This window comes from Sciurus vulgaris, assembly GCF_902686455.1.
Source record: "Sciurus vulgaris genome assembly, chromosome: 15".
Classification (NCBI taxonomy): domain Eukaryota; kingdom Metazoa; phylum Chordata; class Mammalia; order Rodentia; family Sciuridae; genus Sciurus; species Sciurus vulgaris.
In genome coordinates this window covers 58,735,398-58,743,901 of record NC_136476.1, presented here as the reverse complement: position 1 = coordinate 58,743,901, position 8,504 = coordinate 58,735,398, and positions in this window count along the sequence as shown.

Sequence of the window (8,504 nt, the reverse complement as noted above, 5' to 3'; positions counted from 1 at the left end):
GCAATTACCAACATGTATCTGTCTACTTTTTCTTGTTTAAAAAAAGAAAAAGAAAAAAAACTTTAAAAAATGGGGTTATAGAAGGTCAGCAAAGGGTGGGTTTGAGATGTTTGGGTGGGTTAAGTGGGCATTTTGACAACATGGCTTCTCCTTTGGCATGTTTAATTGTGATGTTTAACGGACATCCTTGCAGTTTAAGATGACACTTTTAAAATAAAATTCTCTCCTAATCATGACTTGAGCCCTGCCACTCAATGGGAGAATCAGCAGAACCTGTAGGATCTTATTTGGAATTGACATTCTCTATTGTAATTTTGTTTGTTTATTTTTAAATTTTCTTTTTTGTTTTCACTGGAAAGGAAAGATGATGCTCAGTTTTAAACGTTAAAAGTGTACAAGTTGCTTTGTTACAATAAAGCTAAATGTGTACACAAAGGATTTGATGCTTTTCTCTCAGAATAGATATACTTTTAATATGACCTTCCAAGTTTGACTTGTATAATAACATCTTCGTCAAACTTTGTCACCCTAACTTCGTATTTTTTGATACGCACTTTGCAGGATGACCTCAGGGCAATGTGGATTGAGTAAAGGGATTTGAATCAATGTCTTAATGTCTCCATAGCTGGGAAACATGGGTACAATTTACTATTGGTTTCTGAAAATATACATGTCATTTGGGATACTAGAAACTCAAAACTGAGTTCTGAGTTATACCCTTGATTTTTATCTCAAATTGGCAGTTTTTAAAGTGGGCCTTCATTTACCTGGAAATAGTAGTGCTTGCTGCCACCATCAAACAGACCTGGTGCTCTAATGTCAAGTTGTACGTGGGACAGTTCCTGGCATGCCTTCATTGGCTCTATAAAGTGGCCAAGAAGAGGCCAAGAAGATGGGCTCTCAGAGTAAGAAGTCCGTGCTGGTGGTCAGGAAGACGTTTTTTGTCTCTTAAGTCCCAGGTATCTGGCATAAATCTCTATCGTCAATGTGTGGATCTGGGTGGGATGATGGACTCTGCTCTGTCTGCTCAATGCTGCTGTGCAGAGAGTAGCATTTTGAAAAGCTACCTAATGCATAAGCTTTTTAATGCTGTAAAATATAGCTGAAATTAAATGCCACTTTTTCAGAGGTGAATTAATGGACAGCCTGGTCAAATTCAAAGCTTTTTGTTGTATAAAACTTTATATATGGAACTATTCCATCAATAAGCAAAGTGTAACCAAAACCTGTCTAGATGGATAGTATGTAATTTCTGCACGGGTCTCTGTTTAGTAAATACATCACTGTATACCAGTCAGGAATCTTGCTCCAATAAAGGGACATAAAGATTTAAAAAAAAAAAAAAAAAAAAAAAAAAAAAGATTCATCTGCATAGCCAGGTCACTGTCCTTTCATCCTCACTACCATATAATTTCTACTCTCATGATGATGACATTTGAGCAGCTTCTAATATTCCTCTATTACAGAGAACACTGCTAACACGGCTGTGACCATCCTTGCATGTGAGGGCTGCTTTTAGGCAAGATTTCCCCAGGATATAACTAAGAAGAGAAATTCTGGTTCCTGTGGGATCTTCAAGTTTGCAAGTGCTAAAATCACTCCCAAAATGGTTATTGTGATTAATACCCCCCTCGACAGGTTAACCCACTCCATTCTAACAGTATATATTGGCAGATTTATCTTTTAAATATTGTCAATTTAGTAAATGTATAATGTTATAACATTGAAGTTTAAGAGTTCATTATCACATGTTTACTGGCTATTTGGAATCATTCTACAAAATTCCATTCAAGTCTTTTGAAAATTTGTATATCAGATTATATTTTTCTTACTGATTGGTGGGTATTGTTTATATTTACTATATTTTTCTTACTGATTTGTAGGTATTGCTTATATATTAGAGATACCAGTCCTTCGTAAGTTTCATGTGCTGCAAATTAACTTATCCTACTTTGTGACTTGTCTTTTCACCCTGATGGTATCTTTTGGTAAATAAAAGTTAATTTATTTTAGGATAGTTGAAGTTATCAACTTTTATGATTAGTATTTTTGATGGTCTAAGAATTTATACTTACCTCTATGATCATAGAGATAAGAAATCATTCTTTTAAATTCATTATTTGTCCTTGTAACTAGTATAGCAATTTCTTTCGAAGTACTCTGTAATTTGTACTCTATTGGAGTAAATTTCTAGGACTGCCTGAATCAGAATCAAGAGTTAAGTATTTTTAAAATGTTAATTTTTAGATCTCATTTTTCTTAACAAATACTTATTGGATAACCTTAATACACCAGGTTCTCTTCTGAACCTAAGAACACAGAAACATAATACTGTGACATTATATGATTTACATGTGTAGGGGAGAAAGAAAATAATAAACAAATAAAATTCACAATATGCCTTCTTTCCATTTGTCTTCTTCCCTCTGCTGCTCAACTCTGGGACTCCTGGCTTCACTGACAGATTTTTACATTGCCTGTTATGCTGCAGTACTGACATCTCTGCAGATGTAATCAGAAAATGCAGCTATGGTAAATGTTGAACCATGAGGATTTCATCTAAAGTGAGCTGCTAGACAGGCCCACAAACAGGGTGCCAGCAAGTTGTGAACTCTCACTTTCTCTAACATGCAAAACAAGTGGCTTCAATAAATAAGTCTCTAAACTTCGCAGAAGCCCATCATCTTGACTGATATATAGTAATCCCTGGACATATTAATACTTTATATACACTGAATCTATGTGTAGCTACTCTAAAATCAAAGGCCCTTGCTTTTATCAAAAAGAAAAATAATTAACTTTTTTCTTATTTGAAAAGTCATTGCTGCTTTAATGTAAAATTTAAGTCTTGTATTTTGAACTTACAACAGAAATACTGAACTGCAATATTTTGGGATAATTATGGAAACAATACTTTAGGAAAATTAATTCAAAGTTTGAATCAAAATAGATAAAAGATCTCATACCTAATGTTGCTTAAGGATTCTGTGCAGATTATCCATTTACAATCTAGCCCCAAAGTTCTCCCTTGATGCTTCTCACCTACATCTCAGGGGCTTACAGTTTGGGAACTACACTTTCCAGAATCCCTCCAGCAGAGTTCTGGGTTAGAGAATGCCAAGGAGAGGCCCTTAAGGATTATCAGAAGGTAGGGAAAGTCATCTCATTGTTTCCCAGCTGCAGTGGACATGGGCTTCTAGAGCATCTGTGGGATTTTTCAGGTACCTCAACCTGTTTCCTCATGAATCTTCTAACAATACTACAGGAGCTTCATGAGGTTTCTGCAAGTTTCTGATGCCCTGAAAGCTGGGGGTAAGCCCGAGATCTATCAATGGCCTTCTTCAGTTTTTTATATCTACTATACCTATTCTAATGGTTTTCTAAAACAGAAATAATAACTGAAGAATGTACATTCACCAACCTAGATGCCCTTCAATAGATGAATGGATAAAGAAACTGTGATATAAATACACAATGGATTATTACTCAGCCATAAAGAAGAATAAAATTGTGGCATTTGCAGGTAAATGAATGGAACTGGAGAATATTATGCTAAGTGAAATAAGCCAGTTCCAGGATTCAAGATGGCAGACTAGAGGGTGGCTGCGTTTCGTGTTGCTCCAGGACTCAGGACTCAAGAAGAGGAGATATAGAGAGCCTTGGGACCAACTCAAAGCAGCCGGGCGAGAGTCTCCCACTGGGCAGGCGTCCCGGATGGGGCAGGAGTCCTGGACGGGGCAGTAGCCCCAAAAGCAGGGATCTTTGCAAAGTAGAACGGCCGGCGAGGCGCCCCTCCCCCCGCCGGAGCAGTGATCGCAGACAGCTGGGAGCATTGAAGAGGGGGCTGCCCAGAGGAGAAGGAGAAATACGGGCTCGGCACGTCGCTTGGAATTGGATCAACTGCGCCAGGGCTCCAGGCGGCTATCCGGAGGAGCAGCGTGGACTCAGGACTCAAGAAAAGGAGATATTGAGAGACTTGGGACCAACTCAAAGCAGCCGGGTGAGTGTTTCCCACTGGGCAGGCATCCCGGACGGGGCGGTAGCCCCCGGACAGGGCGGTAGCCCCGAAAGCAGGGATCTTTGCAAAGTAGAACTGCCGGCGAGGCGCTCCTCCCCCCGCTGGAGCAGTGATCGCAGACAGCTGGGAGCATTGGAGAGGTGGCTGTTCACCACAGCGCTTGGACTCGGCGCAACCCACCCGCGCTCTGGGAGGCTGCCCAAAGGAGAAGGTGCTTGGTGAGCTGTTTGGACTGAACGTGACCACCCCTGAACACAGGGGGCTGCCCAGAGGAGAAGGAGAAATACGGGCTCGGCACGTCGCTTGGAATTGGAACTGGAGCAGCTGCACCAGGGATCTGGGCGGCTATCCGGTGGAACAGCGTGGTGAGTGGTTTGGTCCCAGAGCATCCGCTCCTGAACATAGGGGGGTTGTCTGGAGAAGGAGGAGGAGCGCGGCGGGGTGCTTGGGCTCGAAGTGACTGCACCAGGGCTATGGGAGGCAGTCGGGACAAGAAGGTGCACAGTGAGTTCTTGGGACTCGTGACGCACCAGATCTCTGGGTGACTACCTGGTGGAGAAAGTGGTGCGTGGTGGGTCACTTGGTCTTAGAGCGACCACACGGAACAACAGGTGGCTGCCGGAGGAAAAGGTGTGTGGCGGATCACTGGGACTCGGAGCGATTGTAAGGGGCTCCAGGTGGCTGCTCAGAGGAGGGGCCGCATAGCCAGGCGAAAAGTGCAGAGCAGGGCCCTAGACGGCTTCTTGGTGGAAGGGCCCCACAGACAAACTGAGGGGCGGAGCGAAGGCTCCAGGACTGCAGGCAGCTTCTCTGAGGAGAGGCAGCCGAAGGAGATTCGTTCGCGAAGGGTGAGGCTTGCAGGCCCAGGAGGTAGGTCTGGGTCCCTGGGAACATTGCAGAAGAAGGCTGCCCAGCCTAGGCGGTAGTTGTGAATTGAACGGAACCTCTGGGAGGAAAACCGACCAGCGAGACCTCCCCACCGGGTGACTCCTCCCTGTTGGGTGAGGTTCTCCCAAAAGGACCCTAAAATCAGAGACACAGGCCCAAACTGGTCTTGCATCAGCCCACAACCTACTTCCCTTCTGGATGACCATTCATCAGCAAGTGAAGGTACCTCTGCCCACTAGCAGGGAATATACCCCACCAGAAGGCCACCACCCCTAGGGAGTCAGCTCCCTTGTGGAGCACTGCATTATCAACTTCCTCCAAGATTTCAGGCTACTGAAGACTAAGAGGGGATATAATAGAAATCTTCAGGGATATTATAAGACAATAGAGGAAATCTGAAATATCACAGCGGTCAACTGATACCTGAACAATATGAGAAAACAAGGAAAGAAAATGCTGCAAACAAATCTAGATGTTACATCAATGAAACCCAACGACAGCATGGCAGAAGAAATGACAGAAAGGGAGTTCAGAATGTACATAATTAAAATGCTCAGGGAAGCAAATGACGAGATGCAAGAGCAAATGCAGGCACTGAATGATCGCACCAATGGACAGTTAAAAGAGCAAATACAGGAAGCAAAAGATCACTTCAATAAAGAGTTAGAGATATTGAAAAAAAACCAAACAGAAATCCTTGAAATGAAGGAAACAATAAACCAAATTAAGAACTCCATAGAAAGCATAACCAATAGAATAGAACACCTGGAAGACAGAACATCAGACATTGAAGATAAAATATTTAACCTTGAAAACAAAGTTGAACAAACAGAGAAGATGGTAAGAAATCATGAACAGAATCTCCAAGAACTATGGGATATCATGAAGAGGTCAAATTTGAGAATTATTGGAATTGAGGAAGGCTTAGAGAAACAGACCAAAGGAATGAACAATCTATTCAATGAAATACTATCAGAAAATTTCCCAAATCTGAAGAATGAAATGGAAGATCAAGTACAAGAGGCTTATAGGACTCCAAATATACAAAATGACAACAGACCCACACCAAGGCACATTATAATGAAAATGCCCAACATACAAAATAAAGACAGAATTTTAAAGGCCGCAAGAGAGAGGAATCAAATTACATTCAGGGGGAAACCAATACGGATATCAGCAGATTTTTCAATCCAGACCCTAAAAGCTAGAAGGGCCTGGAACAACATTTTTCAAGCCCTGAAAGAAAATGGATGCCAACCAAGAATCTTATACCCAGCAAAACTTACCTTCAAATTTGATGATGAAATAAAATCCTTCCATGATAAACAAAAGCTAAAAGAATTTACAAAAAGAAAGCCAGCATTACAGAACATTCTCAGCAAAATATTCCATGAGGAAGAGATGAAAAACAAAGAAACAAATCAGCAATGGGAGGAACCATCCTAAAGGAATTGTCAAATAAAGGAAGAACCAAGTCGTCTCAAAATAAATAAATAAATAAATAAATAAATAAATTGAACCAAATGACCGGGAATACTAATCATATCTCAATAATAACCCTGAATATTAATGGCCTGAACTCATCAATCAAAAGACATAGACTGGCACATTGGATCAAAAAGAAAGATCCAACAATATGTTGCCTGCAAGAGACTCACCTCGTAGAAAGAGATACACATAGACTAAAGGTGAAAGGATGGGGGAAAACATATCATGCACATGGACTCAGCAAAAAAGCTGGGGTATCCATCCTCATTTCAGATAAGGTGGACTTCAAGTCAAAACTAGTCAAAAGGGATAAAGAAGGACACTACATACTGCTTAAGGGAACCATAAATCAGCAAGATATAACAATCATAAACATCTATGCCCCAAACAGTGGCTGATCCATGTATGTCAAACAAATCCTTCTCAATTTCAGAAACCAAATAGACCATAACACAATAATACTAGGTGATTTTAACACGCCTCTCTCACCACTGGACAGATCTTCCAAACAAAAATTGAACAAAGAAACCATAGATCTCAATAACACAATCAATAATTTAGACTTAACGGACATTTATAGAATATACCATCCAACCAAGAGTGAATACACTTTCTTCTCAGCAGCACATGGATCCTTCTCTAAAATAGACCATATATTATGCCACAAAGCTAATGTAAGCAAATACAAGAAGATAGAGACACTACCTTGTATTCTATCAGATCATAATGGTGTGAAGTTAGAAATAAATGAAAGAGTAAAAAACAGAAGCTACTCCAACACCTGGAGATTAAACAATATGCTATTACATGATGAATGGATAACAGAAGATATTAGGAAGGAAATTTAAAAATTCCTAGAGGTAAATGAGAACAAAGAAACATCATATCAAAATCTCTGGGACACTATGAAAGCAGTACTTAGAGGAAAATTTATTTCATGGAGCGCATTCAATAAAAGAAGTAAAAATCAACAAATAAACAACTTAACACTACAGCTCAAAGCCCTAGAAAAAGAAGAACAGACCAACACCAAAAGTAGTAGAAGACAGGAAATAGTTAAACTCAGAGCTGAAATCAACGAAATTGAAACAAAAGAAACTATACAAAAAATTGACAAAATAAATAGTTGGTTCTTTGAAAAAATAAACAAAATTGATAAACCCTTAGCCACTCTAACAAAGAGAAGACGAGAGAAAACCCAAATCACCAAAATTCGGAATGAACAAGGAAATATCACAACAGACACGATTGAAATACAAAACATAATTAGAAGCTATTTTGAAAATCTATATTCTAACCAAATAGAAAATTTCGAAGACATCAACAGGTTTCTAGAGACATATGAATTGCCTAAATTGAACGAGGAGGACATACAAAATTTAAATAGATCAATTTCAAGTAATGAAGTAGAAGAGGTCATCAAAAGCCTACCAACAAAGAAAAGTCCAGGACCAGATGGGTTCTCAGCCGAGTTCTACAAAATCTTTAAAGAAGAGCTCATTCCAATACTTCTCAAAGTATTCCATGAAATAGAAGAGGAGGGTACCCTCCCAAACTCATTCTATGAAACCAATATTACCCTGATACCCAAGCCAGACAGAGATAAATCGAGGAAAGAAAATTTTAGACCGATATCATTAATGAACATTGACGCAAAAATTCTCAATAAAATTTTAGCAAATCGCATACAAAAATATATTAAAAAGATAGTGCACCACGATCAAGTGGGTTTTATCCCAGGGATGCAAGGTTGGTTCAACATCCGGAAATCAATAAATGTAATTCACCATATCAATAGACTTAAAGTCAAGAATCACATGATTATTTCAATAGATGCAGAAAAAGCATTTGATAAAATACAACACCCCTTCATGCTCAAAACACTAGAAAAAATAGGGATAGTGGGAACATTCCTTAACATTGTAAAGGCCATCTATGCTAAGCCCATGGCTAATATCATTCTAAACGGTGAAAAACTGAAAGCATTCCCCCTAAAAACTGGAACAAGACAGGGATGCCCTCTTTCACCACTCCTATTCAATATCGTTCCTGAGACTCTAGCCAGAGCAATTAGACAGACCAAGGAAATTAAAGGAATACGAATAGGAAA